The sequence below is a fragment of the Atractosteus spatula genome, chromosome 22 (genome assembly GCF_055471065.1).
Source record: "Atractosteus spatula isolate fAtrSpa1 chromosome 22, fAtrSpa1.hap1, whole genome shotgun sequence".
Classification (NCBI taxonomy): Eukaryota; Metazoa; Chordata; class Actinopteri; order Semionotiformes; family Lepisosteidae; genus Atractosteus; species Atractosteus spatula.
The window spans coordinates 59,044-79,679 of record NC_142727.1 but is presented as its reverse complement, the minus strand read 5'-3'; the positions used below and the strand labels follow the sequence as shown (position 1 = coordinate 79,679).

At 44.4% G+C, this 20,636-nt stretch overlaps 2 long non-coding RNA genes across 2 annotated transcripts; one reads left to right on the top strand and one right to left on the bottom strand.

Annotated features, from left to right (window-relative positions):
• The first annotated feature begins 2,512 nt into the window (after window positions 1-2,512).
• On the top strand, window positions 2,513-9,377 carry LOC148816348 (uncharacterized). Its single transcript, XR_016094729.1, has 3 exons — window positions 2,513-4,084; window positions 4,615-8,342; window positions 9,278-9,377. It is a non-coding gene; the product is annotated as an uncharacterized LOC148816348 (long non-coding RNA).
• A 1,093-nt stretch (window positions 9,378-10,470) lies between these two features.
• On the bottom strand, window positions 10,471-13,679 carry LOC148816347 (uncharacterized). Its single transcript, XR_016094698.1, has 2 exons — window positions 11,286-13,679; window positions 10,471-10,996 (listed from the first exon to the last, which is right to left on the bottom strand). It is a non-coding gene; the product is annotated as an uncharacterized LOC148816347 (long non-coding RNA).
• Between the last annotated feature and the right edge of the window lie 6,957 nt (window positions 13,680-20,636).

The window sequence follows — 20,636 nt, the reverse complement described above, 5'->3', positions numbered from 1 at the left end:
ATCACCAACTGCTCTGGGATCAAAAACTATTTCGTTTGTTTTTTTAACATTGAGAATTAGGCTATTGTTGTCACACCATTGCACAAACCTTTAGACTTCTGACATGTATACAGATAAGCTGCTACCTCTATGCATTAACTGGCGATGCTGTTCAGAACAACTATCATCTGAGAATTTGAAAATGAAGTTGCTTTGACTACTGCTTGTACAATCATTTGTATAAAGTGTGAACAGAACTGGAGAGCTCACACAGCCCTGAGGGGCACCTGTGCTCATAGATCGTGACGCGGAAAGAGTTTTGTTGAGCCTGACATACTGTGTACGATTTGTTAAAAATGAATGGTACCATCTCATAATGTTATGGTTAACAGAGTTAGTGTGTGTTGTGTGTATTGTCTGTTTAGGATTCTGTAGCATTCCAGTTGGGAGGATGTTTTTTCAGAACTCTGTGCATGGAGTATCTACGGGCTGTTTGTCTCATTTAGTGTCATCTTGCTCAGTGAAGGGATCCCACACTTCCCTGCTGCATAGCGCAAATGGTTCGATTGCACTTTTTAATATTCAGAGCCAGTTGTATCTGGGGGACTGATGTTGTAGAGCCTCCTTTTACTGGCATGGAAAGCCCTGTGTGCCTGCTCCTTCAGTGACTTCACTGCCAGGAAAACTCCCAGATGAACTGATTGTCAGTCAGAGGTATGTGTAGTAGGTTGGGTTCCCAAGTGTTGTTGTTCAGTGTGAAGTTGTAACTGTTTTCCGGAGATCTGGATCTCTTCTGGAAAAGCATGACTCTGGTCTCATGCAGAAGGGCTGTCAGTGCCCAGGTCTGACAGTCCTGCTCCAGCAGTTCCAGGCTCTGCTGTTCTTGATTTAGATGGGCTGGCAGTGCCCAGGTATGACAGTCCTGCTCCAGTAGTGCCAGGCATTACTGTTCTGGGTCCAGATGGGCCATCAGAGCCCAGGTGTGAATGTGTTGGAATGTGTGGGGGTTTGGTAGGAAGCCGGTCTGACTCGAATGCAGGACATTGTGCTCAGTAAGGAGGGCCGGTAATCAGATATTCAAGATACGACAGAGTTCCTTCCCCAGGTTACTGTTCACACTGAAGCCCTGGTACCTGTTGGGGTCGAGTCTGTCTCCATTCTTACAGACGGGCGTGATCAGTCCTTGATTCCAGGCCTCAGGGAAACAGCCAGCCGTCAGGACGAGGTTGAGGAGTTTGAGCAGGCTTTGCTCCAGGTCTGAGCTGCAGTTGGGTCAAGCGTTAATACAGCATCGCAAGACTTCTTTCAGTCATTTTCCACCCCTCCACCTCAGTGAATCACGCATGTTAAACTTCCATCTCGTGTTTTAGAACAGAAATGGGCAATCCTATATTACAAATACTTACCACCAGACAATTTAAAGTTTTCTCACAAATAATTCAAGGTGAAACTTTATATTTTCACAAAATAGTTTTTTTTCAAATCCACAGTGCGTGGGCTTCATTTTCCTGTCCAGTATAGCGCTATATAAGGGTAAGCAATTTTTAATTCATTAGAAGCAGTAGGACGAGTGAAGTGCGCCTCTGATGGCCGATCATTGGAATTAAAAAGGAAAAATTGTCTTAGAAATTATGATTTTTACAATAATGTGCCAATGGCACCGCTTGGTGGTCATGAAGCAAAATTTCACCTAAACTTTTTTTTATTTAAAATACCGTTAAGAATATACGTATTAATAGTTTTTTGTTTTTATTAAAAAAAGCATTATCAACAACAAATAATACATTGCAAACAAGGGTAAAGTATTAAAGTAATGTAATACAAAAGACAAAATAAATAAATAAAATAAACTTCAAAGACGCGAGTCGATGACGTCAGAAGGATGTCGCCCACATGGCGTATGGGTAATGTAGTCAGTCTCTGTAGTTCTCCTGGCTGCACTGCCCACTTGTTTCGCTGATTCGATTGAAGGGCAAAACTCGTTCTTGTTGGATTATCCGTGTGACATCTCGCCCAATATAACAGGTAGCTCATGCACTGAAATGATGCGCTTCCAAATGGAAGAGACTCGCATTTGAATAATTCAAAATACACACGAGGGAACGTCTCCAAACCATGTCTAAATATCACAACATGAAAGCTGTGCGTACCTTCTCTTTATTTGCCTGTATAATGTACTCTGGTGATCTGTAATGTACTCTTGCGTGCATCGTGAAGCATTTCTATTATTGCACGATAAAGAAAGAAGAAAACACAATGAGGTCGAATTGATCAGCAGCGTGAGCCGACTCACCGGTAAACACACTCTCCAGCGGTGTCTGGAGTTCACTAATAACTCTCTGCCCTGAAGGACAGTTTTCCAGGAGCCCGCAGTGCTCGACGAGCAGAGAGCGGAACCACACCGAGCTCAGCGACAGACCGGTACTTGTATTTGTATTGTATTCTTTGTTCTAGTTAATGCTTACTTTAAAAAATGTAAAAAAAACAATTCAAAAGTGACGTGTTGTTCTGACTAACGGCTGCTTCAGTGTAGATCTGGCGTCCCACAGAGGAAAACCCAGACTGGATCAGCCTTCCACTGGATCTGGACCGTCGGCAAAGGAAAACCTGGACTGGATCAGCCTTCCAGTGGATCTGGACTGTCAGCAGAGGAAAACCCGGACTGGATCGGCCTTCCACTGGATCCGGACTGTCAGTAGCTTTTGGCCAATCATTGCGGACTACCGGATGCCCCCGTGGAGACTCCGCCCTCGACGCGGCACTTGGCTAATCACACAGCTTCAGTCCCGGGATTGTCCGCATCCCGGCGGGCGGTGACACTTCCGAGAAATGTCCACTGGGCGGCGACAGAGATACACGAGTCTAAGGAGGTGAGTCTCACAGCGCTGTGGCTGACTCTTGACGTGCGGAGATTGAAAATCAGTGTAGATGATAACTGTGACCTTTCTGAAAGCAGCCCTGAAACCTAACAACATTTATTTTGCTTATGTGGTGGTTTGGAAACATTCTGGACTGTTTTACAAACTTATATAAAGAAAGAGACTAATATTGATATGACTTTTAAATGAATTTATGCTACATTTAAATCCCATTGAAAGTAAGATGAAAATATCGTTTGTATATTTTTTGTATTTTTAAAAGTATTATACTTGCACGATATAATAATTAACGGAGTGGTGTGGGAAGAAACCCATGTTTGAACAGTTTAAAACAGATGTCAAGACGTACCGTACCATGTCTAGTTGTAAGAACGTTGAAGCATCGACGGACCTTATCTGCATTTACCTTGTTTAATCTTTTTTTTCCATAAAATGTACATGTATTATTGCATGTATCCCTGACAATAGGCTTAATATGTTATATGTATTCTTGTTGTATTGCATTTTTTGTTCTCTCCAAAAAATACCAGAGATGCGAGTCGATGACGCCGGAAGGATGTCGCCCACAGGGCTTATGGGTAATGTAGTCTCTGTAGTTCTCTGTGGTGCCCTGCCCTCGTGTTTCCTTGATTTGATGGAACATCAGAATTCATTATTTTAATACCATTTCAGCGTGTTCAGCATGTCATGGATTTCTGTGTCTCTCCTAGGTGTTCCCTTGTGTGTACTTTTATTTTATTTAAAATGTATCGACCCGGCACATAAAGAAAACCCACTGTGGGTGAGTCTGTGGGTTTCTTAGCTCGCCTGTGTTGTTTGCAAACTTTTCTCCTGTGTTTATTTTAGTTTGTCAATAAAACGTGTTTGCAGTGGCAACGGAGCTGCAGAAGTTGTTGCCGGAGCGGATCTGACCTCCAGCAGGTCAACAGCCGGCTTTTTGAATCTAATCGGCGAGAAAAACAGAAACTTTAGAAACTTTAGTCTAAGAAGCGCTGGCTGGAGTATTTTGTGGACATTATGCAGAAGAAAAGGAAGAAATGGTGACTTGCAGGCTGTGGGACAGGACTATCAGGGACACAACAGCGCTGGACACCAGACTCACACCGCTGGGCTCACTGCACCATGAGCGAGTCCGTCGGCGCCTCCTCCTGCTGGGGTGTGTTACTGCAGGAGTGAGGAGTCTCCGGTCTCCGGTCACGTCATGATCTGCATGTGGAGGTGAAAAGGTGAGAGACGGCGGCACAGTGGGTTCCAGCGCTGGGACCCTGGATTTAGTTCCTGGGGTGCTGTCTGTGTGGAGCTTGCATGCTCTGCCCCTGTTCTCATGGGTCTGGTTTCCTGGGGTGCTGTCTGTGTGGAGTTTGCATGCTCTGCTTATGTTCTCGTGGGTCCAGTTTTCTGGGGTGCCGTGTGTGTGGAGTTTGCATGCTCTGCTTATGTTCTCAAGGGTTTCCTGCTGCTTCTGCAGTCCAGTGTTGGTGAGACCGGTGGGTTGATTGTGCTGTGGTGTGAGTGTGTGTCTGTGTGCCCTAAAGGGAGTTTTAATAGTATGGGGTTTGTGTGTTCACTTGTATGCATATTCAATTCCAGCTTCATCATTCCCTGGGGGAAACGTGTTTCAATTGACAGTACTGATGTTGCCAAACCAACAAGTGGGACAGTGTTTGAAAGATTTGTCGAAAAGTGTTGCTATTGTTCTGTTTAATTTGAGGTCACCGAGCTTATAAATGGTCTCACCACGTTTGTCTCGTTTCAGGTTTCTCTGACCCGGAGAGTGAACGAAGAAGTGATAAAGGCCCGTAACACCTAAGCTCAGCACTCTCACACTCCTCAGCCACACAAGCTTCCTCCTGGTAAAATACTGGGCAAGCCCCTTTCTGACAGGGACAGTGGAAAACCCCCTGAGGGAGATGGGCTGAGGGGAGGAATAAAAGCACCTGAGCCGGAACGGAGCGCGCTCCCGATTCCCACAAGACCCGGGAGACGACACAGGCAGCACAAGGGAAGCTGCGGAGTGCGAGTTCACGGAGGCAAGGACCTATTGACGACCACGGGAGACATTGGCATTGGAACAGGTACTGTACAGAGACTTTTAATACCTGAAGGCAAGGAGCAAGAAACCGGCCCGGCTAGCCGCTCCAAACTGAGGGGAATGGAATACAGCCCGCGGGAGGATTTCTAGTGGCACCGGAACAGAGGCTGGGGAAATGGGACTGGCCTCTCGTTCATTTGGGCCATCAAAGCCTTTACAGGTGCGAAGACTTGACAGAAAAGACTGCTGTCCCGCTGGATTCATTATGACCCTTGGAAGGACCTTTTGTTGCTGCGAGTGCCGTTTTCGTTGTGTCTTTGGGTGATGGTGAATGTGGATAGAAAATAAAAAGGTCACTTATACGATACACATGCCTGTCGCTGGTCTGTGTGGGCGTGGGTGGTTCTGGGAGATCAACAGAACCTGTAGTAATGTAGAGGAGCCCTAGCACCCCGTTTCCATTGCTATATGGCGTAGTCATATATGAAGCAGGAAATAATTCTTGTTTGAGGGGTCACCTCACTGTGACACGAACGTGTTGGGAAGACGCGCCAGTTCTGACGTTAGTGCGACGGGTCTATAGGCGTTAAGGCAGGTTCTTTTGTCCTTTTTTGGAACAGGAACAATAACAGAAGATTTGAAGCAGTCTGGCACTGTGCACTGGGACAATGGTTGCTTGAAAACGTCTGTAAAGACTGGAGCGAGTTGGCCAGCACAGTGCTTCAGTGTGGCTGGAGATACACAGTCAGGTCCTGCTGCCTTTTTACAGTTTTGCTTTTTGAATAGCCTTCTTTGCTTCACAGGGCATTCTCCAGACTTGTAAATGGCGTTAAGTCTTCCTGAGAGATTGAGTGTGAGTGGGTGTGGCACTGCAGTTGAGTGGGGGACAATAGCTCATCCCCAGGATGTGAATTATCTGGGCGAGCTGTGAGACTGGCATGGACAAGGTCGTTGGAGATCCTTTGTGTTTCAGACCTGCTGTAAAATGTGTTATCTGGTGGAAAGTGATCAAGATGTATCTGAGGGGATTGTCTTTTGTAATTGGTAACAGTTTGGAGACCTTTCCAGACAGATAAACAGTCTTTGTTAGCAAACAGTTGTTCCAGTTGTGGAAAGGAGGGGAAACAAAAGGTAGAGAACACTATTTTTGAGAGAAATGGCCCTAAAGGAACAAAGCATGGTGTAGGACGCCACTAGCTTAAGTCTTAACAGCACTGCATGAGAGGAGACGCCAGTGCCTATTTGTTTGGAGGGGTCCTCAGAAAGGTCAAAAGGTTGCAAACAGATAGGAGACTGGGTATATGCCTGAAACTTAGCTAGAGGAACATAACATTGCTGGAATGCTGAGAGGGGAGGTTATCAGAGAATATTGTTATTGCTAAAAATGGCAACCAGGTGTAGAAGATCTGATGAATGTCTGTCCTGTGTATTGTTCAGGGTTTCACGTATTTGTGTGTCCAAGTAGTCCGGACTGCTGTGCTATGTGTTGTTTGTCTTGTGAAGTTTCTGTTTTACACCTATTGTATCCATAGTGGTACAGCCCAAATCCCATTTAAAGGGTGTTGCGAGCACTGGGGTTTGTTGGGAGTGGTAAGTTAGGAGTCTGGAAATAAGAGCAAGGTGCGAGTGGATATGATAAAAAGATTGTTCCTCTGTTTAATTTCTGATACCTGGTGAAGAGACCCAGTGAGTGTTTGTGTGGCCAGCTGCGTCAACTTCAATAAAACTGGCCTTTTGGTTTGTTTGAGTGCTGACTTGCCATCGTGTGTTTTGTTTCTCTCTGTGAACAACAGGAGGTGTGTGCGAGACAGCTCCTCAGCTGAGCAGGAGTCCAAGTGTGCACAGATTTCTTGTTGGGTTTTGTTGTTTGAAGTTTCTGTTTGTATGGAGGAAGCAGTTGTGCCATCGCGTGGTCCGAGTTATAGCACGGGACGAGAGCTTCCGAAGAGCGCCTGCCTCCTGCCCGATTCGACGTCTAAAATCATCACAGAACGAGAGGAGCCAAACAGGAATGCAAGTCTCTTCCGGTGAATGGAAATGAAATGGAAAACCCTTTGTTTGTACAGAATGGAGATGGCAGTCTGCATGTTTTAATAATCTAATGTGATCATGTACTACAGCTTAAACACTGAGCCAGGTGACGTTTGATTCTAAAAGATTTCTATATCATTTCAGCGGCGCCTTGTCTGCGGCAGCCCGGCAGCTCCTCCTCCCCTCCAGCTGAGACTCTTCCCTCTCCAGAGGTGGGTTAGTTTTCTCAGCTCATCTTCTCTCACACAGCTGCGGGGCAGAAGCACTACTTCCACTGGGCAGAGAGCAGACGGGCAGTGGGAAGGGCAGCCCTGTGTTTGGGGATCAGGGCTGTCCCTGCTGAGGGGTGCTTTCCGAGCCAAAGCAACTGGCTGGGTTATGAACTTTATGGTGTGATCCAAATAAGACATAAAAAGACAGAGAATGAGAAAGAAATAGTATTGCATGCATCTAATCAAAATAGTCTCTTTCAGACCAAAAAAATATTGAACAAAAACTTAGTTGCAACTCACACTGCACTACACTTTCTTCGAGGCTGACATTACCGATAGTTTGTGCCGTCTTCCTTTCAGTCTGCAGGGTGTGCATCTTTTTCCTCAGCTTCCTGCACGAGGAATCGGTTTCTCCTGCCCTGGTTTCACTCCTTTATATCTCACAATCTTCTGCAGCTCCTGGAGGCTGACATTTCTGCTGTTTCTGAAAAATTGCTGACTGGCTCATCAGCACAATTGCTGATTCAAAATCCTTTACTCACATGTTGCTTTAGCCTCTGTGTCACAGAGATGTGTGCTTTTCTGGGTTGGATAGATCGATAGCGCTCAATGCGTGGTCTTTTAACTCCGGCTGGGTACGAGCACCTCACTCTCCACACGGCTTTCCGAGGCTCTGTCATCATGTGTGAGGATATTGTGTAGCTCGTGAAACAGTTCCCCCATTTGAGCCCTGGATTTACGGGGTACTTGAATACCTGAATCTTGCCGTCAGTCCTGATCACCTTGTTTTTGTTCTGCAAGGACAAGGCACCTCCCCAGCACTGAACACAAACCGATACTGGCGGGTTGATTGTGTTGTGGAAAAATGGGCTGTGGTGTGAGTTTGTGTCTGTGTGCCCTGTGGGGGTGAGGTATCCCCTGCAGCGCGGACAAACACGCAGACTCCACACAGACAGCACCCCCGGAATCAAACCCAGGGCCCCGGTGCTATGAGGCAGCGATGCTAACCACTGTGCCGCGGTGTTGCCCCCTTTGAAAATGTCTGACTTCTGTTTAATTTGAGGTCACAAGCTTATAAATGGTCTCACAACGTTTGTCTCATCTCAGGTTTCTCTGACCAGTCCCAAGGACCTGTAGTCACTGACAGCTTCTGCAGTCTGACAGTTCATTTCAGTAGGCTGGAGGGATGGCGCAATTATCCTCAAATCAGTGAGTATTGTTTTGCTCTTGTAACATGAACCATCAAAGAGAAGTCAACAGACCATTCCGTGAAACTGTTCAGAATGGCCCGTGGTGATTTTCTGGGTCCTTTAGTAAGCTGACCAGGACTGTGTCATCGACACACTTTGTGAGAAGTCAGTCTATGTGTTTGCTCTTGTAATCATTCGTGAACAAAGTGTGTAAGAGAGGGAGAAGATTCAGCCCTGGGGTGATCCAGTTTTCTATTTAACAACCTCAAACTGCAGGAGAGAAATGCTTCGTTTCTAAGATGGAAATATAATCGGAAAGTATAATTAGCCGTTTGTGTATATCATGTCTAAAAATATGTTTTATATATAAAAAGAATTTAGTAGAGACATTTGCTTAATAAGGCAGTAGAATAAATGTTGTTGTGATGCTGGTGTGATGGTGCTCTCCAAAAAACTGATACAAATGGACAGAGAGACAAAGTGAGAAAGAAAATGTATAAATAACAGACATATATGCAGAATACAATACAGTGCTATAAAGTACAGTACCCTAGAGTGAAGATGGAAATCATTCATTCTAGTGCAGAAGAAGTGAATCTGCTCTCAATGGTTTTCCTGTACAAATGGAAAACGTTGTGAATTCTACATAATTCACAGGAAACAAAATAAACAACTCATTCACTCACCTGCTGTCCGTGGGCGTCTCTGCTCAAATTTGATTTTTTTTCAAGAGCACCGTGACCCAGAGCTCAGTAATCATTTCGCTACTGAAGATCATTCAGTTTTTAATGCTTTTCATTTTAACATCCTACTTGTTAATATTTCCTCTTAGATGAGAATATTCTCTTCGGCGTGTCTTTATAACTCTTCTCTTATTGCTCCTCTTGTCAGTAATCCGGTGTGAAAGCTCTCTCTGTCGGAATCAATGTCTTACCTCTCCGTCTTGTGTTTCAGGTCTCCTCTGGCTGCTGACCCTGCCGTCAGGACAGAACACATCCCGCACTGACCAGACTGCTGGGTTTACTGTACGTGACAATAAAGAGCTTGAGCAACACGTCTAATGTGATCTCTGTACGCTTCCCGGGGAGCAGAGATGATAAGGTCTGTGTCCGTTCCCGAGTCTTTGCTAGAGGCCTGTTTAGTCCGTCACTGAAATGATTTTAGATGCCTGTGAGTCGTGCCCCCTGAAAAATGAAATAATGCAGCACAATGAGACTTCAAGCAAAGATCTCGTTAGCGCCTTCTGTGAATCGGTGTCTCGCAAGAGATCTTCCATCTCTTTGAAAGTTTCACAGCTTCGACCTCTAGATTAGAAATGACACCAATTGCACATGGGTCCAGCAACGTTCTATATAGTGCACATCACCATCGGGATGAAAAGCAAAAATCCCCAGTGGGAGTCCAGTCTTTCCTTGCTACGCAAACTGCTTTTCATTAGGTGAGGTCGCAAGTTCTTATTGGAGAATGTTGTACAGTTTCTTAATGCAATAGGGCGAGTAAGACTGAAGTGCCCCCCATGTTGGCCGATCAGTGGAACGAAACTGGAAAAAGCTCCTTGAAACTGTGATTCATACACTTATACACTGGCTCAGCTTGGTGCTCACCTGCTGTCCGTGGGTGTCTCTGCTGAAATTTGATTTTTTTTCAGGAGCACTGTGACCCAGAGCTCAATAATCATTTAGCTACTGAAGATCATTCGGTTTTTAATGCGTTTCATTTTAACATCCTACTTGTTAGTATTTCCTCTTAGATGAGAATACTCTGGTACTTTTCCAACATGGGTCTTAATTGAGTGAGCTTTATTACAATAATTGAACAATACTTTCACCTCCACATAACACTCATAGATTTTTCAAGGGTTAAATATGGGAGCTGCGTTTCTTACATGTATCCTTTTGTAAGTTGATTCACAAAGCTTTCACCGCCTCCACTCCAATGAATCACTTTGTTTAGCAAGTGATCACGTGTAACAGTTTAATTTCTTCCTGTAAGTAATGCCTTTTCCTTTTTCATCCCATTCAAGTCTCCGTCCTAGTTAAAGTCATTTTGATGTAGAACGACAGTGGTCTCGTTGAAAGGTTCAAGGTTGCGTTTGAGAGTGCAGATAAAGAAGATAATAGGAGAGGAAACTGGAAAAGCCGTGACTCTGTCATTCAATTCAATTTATTTTCATATAGCGCCTTTCACAACAAGGTTGCCCCAAGGCGCTTAACAATGCAAGTTAATATACATTTTGTGAATACAGAACTGAAGACAATGGAGGAAAGGAACCAAAGACTCCTCAGTAAGGAGAATAAAATCCTCTAGGGGTCCAAGGTCAACTGGCTGCCCAACCCCTTTGGGCATGCTAACATTAGATCATTAAAAAAAAAGAAATAAATGAATGCGGGTATTAATCCATCCATCCATCAATCACGTCGTCTGTATGTCAGTACCCCATGCAGATCTCTGCAGAGTCCTCCTAAACGATAGCTGTATCCACGATGCCCCTCTGGGATCCATGGCACTGATGCAGCACTCAACTCACATGGTGCCCAGCCCATGACAGACAGGCCTCTGAAACCATGCTGTGTACAGTATTTCTCCTCTGCAGCATCCCTGCGAGGCAGGACAGGTGCCTGACCTCTGAGAGCCTTGTAAGTAAGTAGAAGGATTTTGAAGTCCGCCCTGTACCTGATAGGAAGCCAATGAAGAGAGAGAAGTATGGGGGTTATGTGGTCATACTTTCTGCTCCAAGTAACAATTCTAGCTGCTGCATTCTGTAAGTATTCAAACTCTTTGCTGTGACAAATCTAACATACTTTAGGCAGACAAAATGACCTTAAAAAGCCACGTGATTTTTGAGTAGTCTGTCTGTGTGTAGTAACAGTGGTTCACATTATTTCAGAACGTATACTCCCGTCTCTGTAACTTTCCTCAGTCAGCTAGTGAACATTCTGTATTTACACCACGAATGCGCTACCTTGTCTTGCGCGCGGTCACGCTGGCCGACCACAAGCACGGGCAGGAGCAGGGAAGACGAGGCCGCTCTGTAGTGCCCCTGTGGCTCTCCAGCAGAGGGGAGCACTTTGCTCAACAGCCCTGAGCTGAAGGTCCCAGTAATAAAGCTGAAAATCTGGCAAGTCCCCCAGTCTCTCTGGGGATCTGAAGAGTATTTCATCTGATTCTGAGGTTCCTGCCACAACACAAAATTAGAACACGGCGAGTTTGTGAAAAAGTGACAGTGGTACAATGTCAAACAGGAAGCTTACCTGCAGGAAAGAATGAATTGAATCTCTGATATTCAAGCACGCAGTGTGACGTCCACTGTCTATTCAAATCTACTCTGCAAGTCTTACAATACTTTTTCATATACCATCTCCTGGTTATTGTTTTGTGAGTGCTTGAACTGTTTCTCAGTAGAAATAAGACCGATAACTCACTGCCTCAGGATCCACACTATCGTCGATGAAACCTGTGGTGTAAGCAAGCGAAAAGAGACTGGTCCTTCTAAAACACAGAGGCCATCAGGAGGGCAGAAACGCTCTGCAACAGGTAGGAGCTGTGGAGCCGTGATGCCCCTGAGCCAGAGCCCTCGTCCTCCCTCGACAGCGAACTGAGCTCCAGCGACTGGAGCAGCTACCTGCCGTCGTGGGACCTCCTGCAGATTGGGAATGGGTAAGGCAATTCGACACGAGCCCATTCCTCTTCCCACTGCCTACACTCCTATAACAAATAGTTTCAGGATATTCAAGTACAGGATAAAGAGATTACAGGTGTTCCCAATTGGCTGAGGATACAACTGTCTCTCTGAGAAAGCGCACAGAGGTGGACAAAGCAATTAAGTGTGTTTACAAGTCATTTCCTCTGTATCTGGTCTTTCTTTACACATCAGAAAAGTGAATTGGTGGCTGTTGGAAAGCGTCTGCTCCATATGTAATATCCATGTAAAAGATGTGATTAAATATCTTGGTATTAAGAGTTTCAAAAATCCAAAAAGAGATGTGATTTGATGTTCTTTACCACTGTAAAATAAAAAAAAAATATTCATGGTTGTTATTTGTCAAACACAGGCAGAAGGAGGCCTAAATGCTACAGGGTTTAGAGCATCTAATACTGATACCGACAGAGTATTATTTACACAATTAAGCAAAGTAGGTGGTGTATGTTTCTCCTAATTTAATCATTCAGGAACTAGTGGGTATAGACTTTTTACTTGAATGTCATTTGGATGCTGGAAACCCCCCTGAAACTTGTCAGCTTCCATGAAGTTCTCCTCACGTGGTCTCTTATAGATAAACATACCTCCCATAGATACATCATCTAGAATACAGAGAAAAAACAAACCCGTGCTTTGAAAACTGGGTTTAAAATAGTATAATTGGGGTCAAGAAATTAACTGATGTGGATGACGAAATGTAGAATTAAGCAGATTTTGTGATTAGATATAATGTTTGTGTTAAGTCTGATAACAATACCTCGTCACCAAGGCTACCCCTAGAGAGGTATCGATGCTTTTAAGAAACTTGGAAGAATTTACAACCTTTATTAGACTACAAGGAAAACAATTTAGTTATACTTGTACTAATAAATACTTAAGATCCCTCTTGCAATCTCACAATATCTTGTCAAACTATTTTGGAGCACCTCTTTGGGGAAACTGAGTGGAATAAAACATGACTATTGTCAAACACATTTTGTATGAATAATAAGGTTAAGGCGTCATTACAAAATTGTACATTGAATCGACCCGGTAAAGATACATAGTGTGCATAGATTTAAAAGTAATATAGATGATAATTGTCTTTTTCAAAGCAGCCCAGAAACCTTACGTTTGTTTTTGTTTTGTCCTGTTGTTAAAGCACGGAATTGATCGGCACAATTGTGTAAAGAAGGTTTCCAATTCTGACATTTATTGGTGAGAAACAGATGTTATTTTACTGCTCAATACTGCTGAACCGAATATAAAATATAATTTATCATTGACTTAATCATGATACTTGCTCGTTATTATATGTATAAATAGCCTAAAGATAAGAAATAATCGAAAATTTAATAATTAGACCGTATGTCGTAGTAGCAGATTGTACTTCTCGCCTAATTTATGTGGTCGAGCAACACCACAATCGCCATACAATACGTCCGTTCTCATGCTCTGACTTTCAGGTTCGGCAGTGGAATGGATTCCAGGGCAAACTCGTTCTTGTTTGATTATCCGTGTGAAATCTCGCCCAATATAACAGGTAGCTCATGCACTGAAATGATCGTTACTATCTCTTCATTACGATCTCATATTCGAAGCCTTTTCTTTCCTTGGTAGAAGTAAGGCGCTTCCAAATGGAAATAAGTCACATTTGAAACACATGAGGGCACGTCTCCAAACTATTTCTAAATGTCCCAACATGAAAGCTGTGCGTACCTTATCTTTATTTGCCTGTATAATGTACCCCGGTGATCTGTAATGTACTCTTGTGTGCATTGAATAGCATTTTTACTATTGCAATATAAATGTTAAAGAAGAGAAAACACAATAAGGTCGAATTAATCAAAAACGTGAGGTGACTCGCCAGTAAAGTAACTCTCCAGCGACGTCTGGAGTTCAATAACTCTCTGCCCTGCAATACGGTTTTCCAGGAGTCCGCAGTGCTTGACGAGCAGAGAGCGGAACCACAGCATCCTGGGCCGCGGTTCCACAGCGATCTCAGCGACGGACCGGCTGTCGCGCAAATCACGCATCAGATCCGGATCCGTCGTCGTGAAGGGACGTCATAAGAGTGACGCACGGCATGTCCAATCACAGCCGTTGGGTGGAAAAAGGCGGGACTTCCTTTTAATGTGGGTGAGTGACACCGCTGCTAGCCAATCAACGCGGAGTTCCGTGTTCATCTACGGAAATACCGCCCTCACCTTGAGTGACTCGGGTCTGCACCAATCAACGCCGCGATTCCGGCAGGAGGCGGGAAGGATAGGGCTCTCGGCCAATCACAATTTTAATTCCGGGACTTTACTGAATTACGGCGGGCGGTGACACTTCCGAGAAATGTCCACTGGGTGGCGACAGAGATACACGAGTCTATGGCGGCGAATCTTAAAGCGCCTCCTTACAGATCCTCGTTGTGCAGAGATTGAAAATCAATACAGATGGTAACTGTGACTTTTGTGACAGCAACTCTGAAAGCTAATGTAAAGAAGGAAACTAATACTGACATTACTTTTAAAGAAGTAACATCGTGCTACATTTAAACCCATTGAAAGTAATATGAAAATATCGTTTGTATTTTTAAAAAAAATATACTTCCACGATATAATAATTAACGAAATGCTGTGGGAGGAGACCCATGTTTGAACACTTTAAAACGGATGTAAATGCGTTTGTACAGACAATTTGAAACATGTACGGACCTTATCTGCTTTTATTTACTATTAAACAAGATTACTTGTTTAATCTTTTTGCATAACATGTACATGTATTATGGTATGTACACCTGACTATACTCTGTGTTATATGTAGTCTTGTTTTTATGGCATGTATTGTTGTTATAATTAAAAAGAAAAAAGACGCGAATCGATTACGTCAAAAGGAAGTCGCCCACAGTGCTTGTGGGAAATGTAGTCTATAGTGCTCTATAGAGCACTACAGAACACGTGCGCTGCCCACGCGTTCCGCAGATTTGATTGAGCATCAGAATTAATTATACAATTTCAGAGTAGTTATCGTGTCGCGGATTTCTATGTCTGTCTTACAAGACGGACTCGGCAGGAGCTGTTTCTTGCTCTCCGGAGTGAAGCTGCTCTGGGAAGAGACGAGCAAATCTTCAGACACTTTGTAAATGAGACATCCTGACAGCTGCGCCGACCTGCTCTTTATTGACCTGTTGAACCTGTCTGTGTAAAGAGCAGGAGTATTGTGTACCCCTGATTGTGTTATGTGTACTCGAGTGTGTATTTTTCTTTCTGTTTTCTGTCCTGTTTATTTCACAAGACGGACCCGGGCAGCAGCCTGTGTCTGCAGCGCTCATCCCGCCTGCATGTTTGCAAACTTTTCTCCTGTGTTTATTTTACTTTGTTAAATAAAACGTGGTTGCCGGGGAAACGGTGCTGCAGAAGTTGTTGGGATCTGACCTCCAGGAGGTAAACAGCCGGCTTTTTTAATCTAATCAGCGAGCAAAGCAGAAACGTTAGTCTAAAAAGCGCTGGCTGGAGTATTTTGTGGAAGAAACGGTGAGTCGCAGGCTGTGGGACAGGACTATCAGGGACACATCAGCGCTGGACACCAGACTCACACCGCTGGGCTCACTGCACCATGAGCGAGTCCGTCGGCGCCTCCTCCTGCTGGGGTGTGTTACTGCAGGAGTGAGGAGTCTCCGGTCTCCGGTCGCGTCATGATCTGCAAGTGGAGCGAAGAGGTGAGAGACGGCGGCACAGTGGGTTCCAGCGCTGGGACCCTGGATTTAGTTCCTGGGGTGCTGTCTGTGCGGAGCTTGCATGCTCTGCCCCTGTTCTCATAGGTCTGGTTTCCTGGGGTGCTGTCTGTGTGGAGTTTGCATGCTCTGCCCCTGTTCTCATGGGTCTGGTTTCCCGGGGTGCTGTCTGTGTGGAGCTTGCATGCTCTGCCCCTGTTCTCATGGGTCTGGTTTCCCGGGGTGCTGTCTGTGCGGAGTTTGCATGCTCTGCCCCTGTTCTCATGGGTCTGGTTTCCCGGGGTGCTGTCTGTGCGGAGCTTGCATGCTCTGCCCCTGTTCTCATGAGTCTGGTTTCCCGGGGTGCTGTCTGTGTGGAGTTTGCATGCTCTGCCCCTGTTCTCATGGGTCTGGTTTCCTGGGGTGCTGTCTGTGCGGAGCTTGCATGCTCTGCCCCTGTTCTCATGGGTCTGGTTTCCCGGGGTGCTGTCTGTGTGGAGCTTGCATGCTCTGCTCCTGTTCTCATTGGTCTGGTTTCCTGGGGTGCTGTCTGTGTGGAGTTTGCATGCTCTGCCCCTGTTCTCATGGGTCTGGTTTCCTGGGGTGCTGTGTGTGTGGAGTTTGCATGCTCTGCCCCTGTTCTCGTGGGTCTGGTTTCCTGGGGTGCTGTGTGTGTGGAGTTTGCATGCTCTGCTTATGTTCTCGTGGGTCCGGTTTCCTTGGGTGCTGTGTGTGTGGAGTTTGCATGCTCTGCTTATGTTCTCGTGGGTCCAGTTTTCTGGGGTGCCGTGTGTGTGGAGTTTGCGTGCTCTGCTTATGTTCTCGTGGTCCAGTTTTCTGGGGTGCCGTGTGTGTGGAGTTTGCGTGCTCTGCTTATGTTCTCGTGGGTCCAGTTTTCTGGGGTGCCGTGTGTGTGGAGTTTGCGTGCTCTGCTTATTTTCTCGTGGGTCCGGTTTTCTGGCGTGCTCTGTGTGTGGAGTTTGCATGCTCTGCTTATGTTCTCGTGGGTCTAGTTTTCTGGGGTGCTGTCTGTGTGGAGTTTGCATGCTCTGCTAATGTTCTCGTGGGTCAAATTCCTGGGGTGCTGTGTGTGTGGAGTTTGCATGCTCTGCTTGTGTTCTCAAGGGTTTCCTGCTGCTTCTGCAGTCCAGTGTTGGTGAGACCGGTGGGTTGATTGTGCTGTGGTGTGAGTGTGTGTCTGTGTGCCCTAAAGGGAGTTTTAATAGTATGGGGTTTGTGTGTTCACTTGTATGCATATTCAATTCCAGCTTCATCATTCCCTGGGGGAAACGTGTTTCAATTGACAGTACTGATGTTGCCAAACCAACAAGTGGGACAGTGTTTGAAAGATTTGTCGAAAAGTGTTGCTATTGTTCTGTTTAATTTGAGGTCACCGAGCTTATAAATGGTCTCACCACGTTTGTCTCGTTTCAGGTTTCTCTGACCCGGAGAGTGAACGAAGAAGTGATAAAGGCCTGTAACACCTAAGCTCAGCACTCTCACACTCCTCAGCCACACAAGCTTCCTCCTGGTAAAATACTGGGCAAGCCCCTTTCTGACAGGGACAGTGGAAAACCCCCTGAGGGAGATGGGCTGAGGGGAGGAATAAAAGCACCTGAGCCGGAACGGAGCGCGCTCCCGATTCCCACAAGACCCGGGAGACGACACAGGCAGCACAAGGGAAGCTGCGGAGTGTGAGTTCACGGAGGCAAGGACCTATTGACGACCACGGGAGACATTGGCATTGGAACAGGTACTGTACAGAGACTTTTAATACCTGAAGGCAAGGAGCAAGAAACCGGCCCGGCTAGCCGCTCCAAACTGAGGGGAATGGAATACAGCCCGCGGGAGGATTTCTAGTGGCACCGGAATGGAGTCTGGGGAAATGGGACTGGCCTCTCGTTCATTTGGCCCATCAAAGACTTTACAGGTGCGAAGACTTGACAGAAAAGACTGCTGTCCTGCTGGATTCATTATGACCCTTGGAAGGACCTTTTGTTGCTGCGAGTGCCTTTTCGTTGTGTCTTTGGGTGATGGTGAATGTGGATAGAAAATAAAAAGGTCACTTACTGTATACGATACACATGTTTGTCGCTGGTCTGTGTGGGCGTGGGTGGTTCTGGGAGATCAACAGAACCTGTGGTAATGTAGAGGGGCCCTAGCACCCCGTTTCCATTGCTATATGGCGTAGTCATATATGAAGCAGGAAATAATTCTTGTTTGAGGGGTCACCTCACTGTGACACGAACGTGTCGGGAAGACGCGCCAGTTCTGACGTTAGTGCGACGGGTCTATAGGCGTTAAGGCAGGTTCTTTTGTCCTTTTTTGGAACAGGAACAATAACAGAAGATTTGAAGCAGTCTGGCACTGTGCACTGGGACAATGGTTGCTTGAAAACGTCTGTAAAGACTGGAGCGAGTTGGCCAGCACAGTGCTTCAGTGTGGCTGGAGATACACAGTCAGGTCCTGCTGCCTTTTTACAGTTTTGCTTTTTGAATAGCCTTCTTTGCTTCACAGGGCATTCTCCAGACTTGTAAATGGCGTTAAGTCTTCCTGAGAGATTGAGTGTGAGTGGGTGTGGCACTGCAGTTGAGTGGGGGACAATAGCTCATCCCCAGGATGTGAATTATCTGGATGAGCTGTGAGACTGCCATGGACAAGGTCGTTGGAGATCCTTTGTGTTTCAGACCTGCTGTAAAATGTGTTATCTGGTGGAAAGTGATCAAGATGTATCTGAGGGGATTTTCTTTTGTAATTGGTAACAGTTTGGAGACCTTTCCAGACAGATAAACAGTCTTTGTGGGTCCAAAATAAATGTAGTTTATTTTTTTTTTAAGTTTGTCCTTTAGGGCTCTTTGGCATTCGTGGCTGTTTGGAGCCCATCTGTATGCCTGGTGGAGGTCAAGCAGCTGGCTGGGCTGTGTCAGCGTGTCCCTGTTCTGCTGTGCTCTCTTGAGCTGAGTGTGGCCTGACAGTGAAGGCACTCTTACAGTACAGTTCACCACACTGATGCCCCGAGCTGAGATGACAGTGAACTTACTTGCAGTAGTTTTGTTTGCACCAGGTGGCAAAATCTTCTCTTGCTGGCCCATGACCCCACACATCTGCCTGCAAAAAACTAATAACAGAGGTGTCTGCAATTCTGTGTCGTACTCGACTGGTAATAACCTACAAATTGTATGCTGAACAGAGAAAGACAATACGGATCCTCGGGAAGCACTTGTGCAAGAATACAGCTTGTGAGACAGAGTATTGTTGACTCTTAGCCCCTGAGTTCTGTCTGGAAGGAATTCAGCAACCCAACTGACAAGATTAAGATCAGCACCAAAATTAGAGAGTAGTGTGGTTGCCGGTACATATGGTGTCAATATTATAATTTATTTTATCTATGCATGAAAATAAAATGCAACCGTGAATTGTGATGAGTAAGAATGAAGGGATTGAATTCCTCTTTAGTGCCCTGAAGGTGATTTGTTGTTTTGCATATCAAAAGCTCAAACATGAAACATTCATGACAATAATAAAACGCAACAACAGTACAGTACCATAATACATATCATAAGATAAGAAAGAAATAAGACAATTAGCTTGTAATGAGTTTATAACAGTAATTAGATTCCTGCAAGCACTCTTTTCATTGTCCAACAACTGAAAGCTTTTAGGTATAAAGGAAGGGTCCTCTAATATTTGATGTGTGAGATTGTCGCTCTAGTGGACATCTTAGTAAGTCTGAGGATTTGTGTTAATATGACAATACTACAACTACTAATAATACAGCATTGCAAGACTTCTTACAGTCATTTTCCACCCCTCCACCTCGTGAATCACACATGTTAAACTTCCATCTCGTGTTTTAGAACAGAAATGGGCAATTACAAATACTTACCACCAGACAATGTAACGTTTTCTCATTAATAATCCATTATGGAACTTTATATTTTCACAAAATAGTTTTTTCAAATCCACAGTGCACAGGCTTCAATTTTCCTGTCCAGAATAGCGCTTTATAAGGGTAAGCAATTTTTAATTCAACAGAAGCAGTAGGACTAGTGAAGTGCGCCCTCTGTTGGCCGATCAGTGCAATTAAACTGGAAAAAGAAATTCTGAATTTTACATTGTTGGGCCAATGGCGCCACTTGGTGGCCATTAAGCAAAATTTCACCTTTTAAAGTTTTTAAATGTAAAATTCCGTGAACAGAATATTCCTATAATAGTTTTTATTTTTTTAATTTATTAATTAATAGTTTATTAAAAAAATATTTAAGCCTTTAAAACAACAAAGAATACAATACAAACAAGAGTACATTTCATGACAAAAGCATCGTCAGGGGTACATATTACAAAATAAATACAAATTTTGAAAAAAGATTAAACAAATTAAATCAAGATTGTCTACACCAGTTTCATATTTTTACAATTTGAAATAATCTGCAGATTCTCTTTTACATCCATTTTAAAGTGCTCAAATATAGGATTCTTCCCAGACCATTTCATTTTGTGTACATGACAACATGCCCTTCTAATAAAGTTAATTACAAAGGATATTTTTGTATCGTTTTCGATGGGGCTGGAATTGAACGTGACATCTATTTCTTCAGAACAAATATCAATATTGGTCCCTTTTATAATATAAGTTTGAAACTCCAGACAGGTTTTACCATGGGACATAACCAAAATACATGTTGAATAATTTCAGGGCTTCTGTCACAAAACATTTATCATCTATATTAATTTAGAAAACTCTTTCATGTTTAAATGCAGTGGTCACCTCTTAGGATCCCAAGAGCTTTTGATCTCTTTAACTAGTTTCCAGGAAAAAAAAATCAAGAAAAGATCATTTTGAATTTGTTCAAAAAGTGGAAAAATAGAAGGAAGAAGGAATATGAGATAAATAAAACTTTGACAAGCCAATGAACTGCTTTCCTTTGAAAATA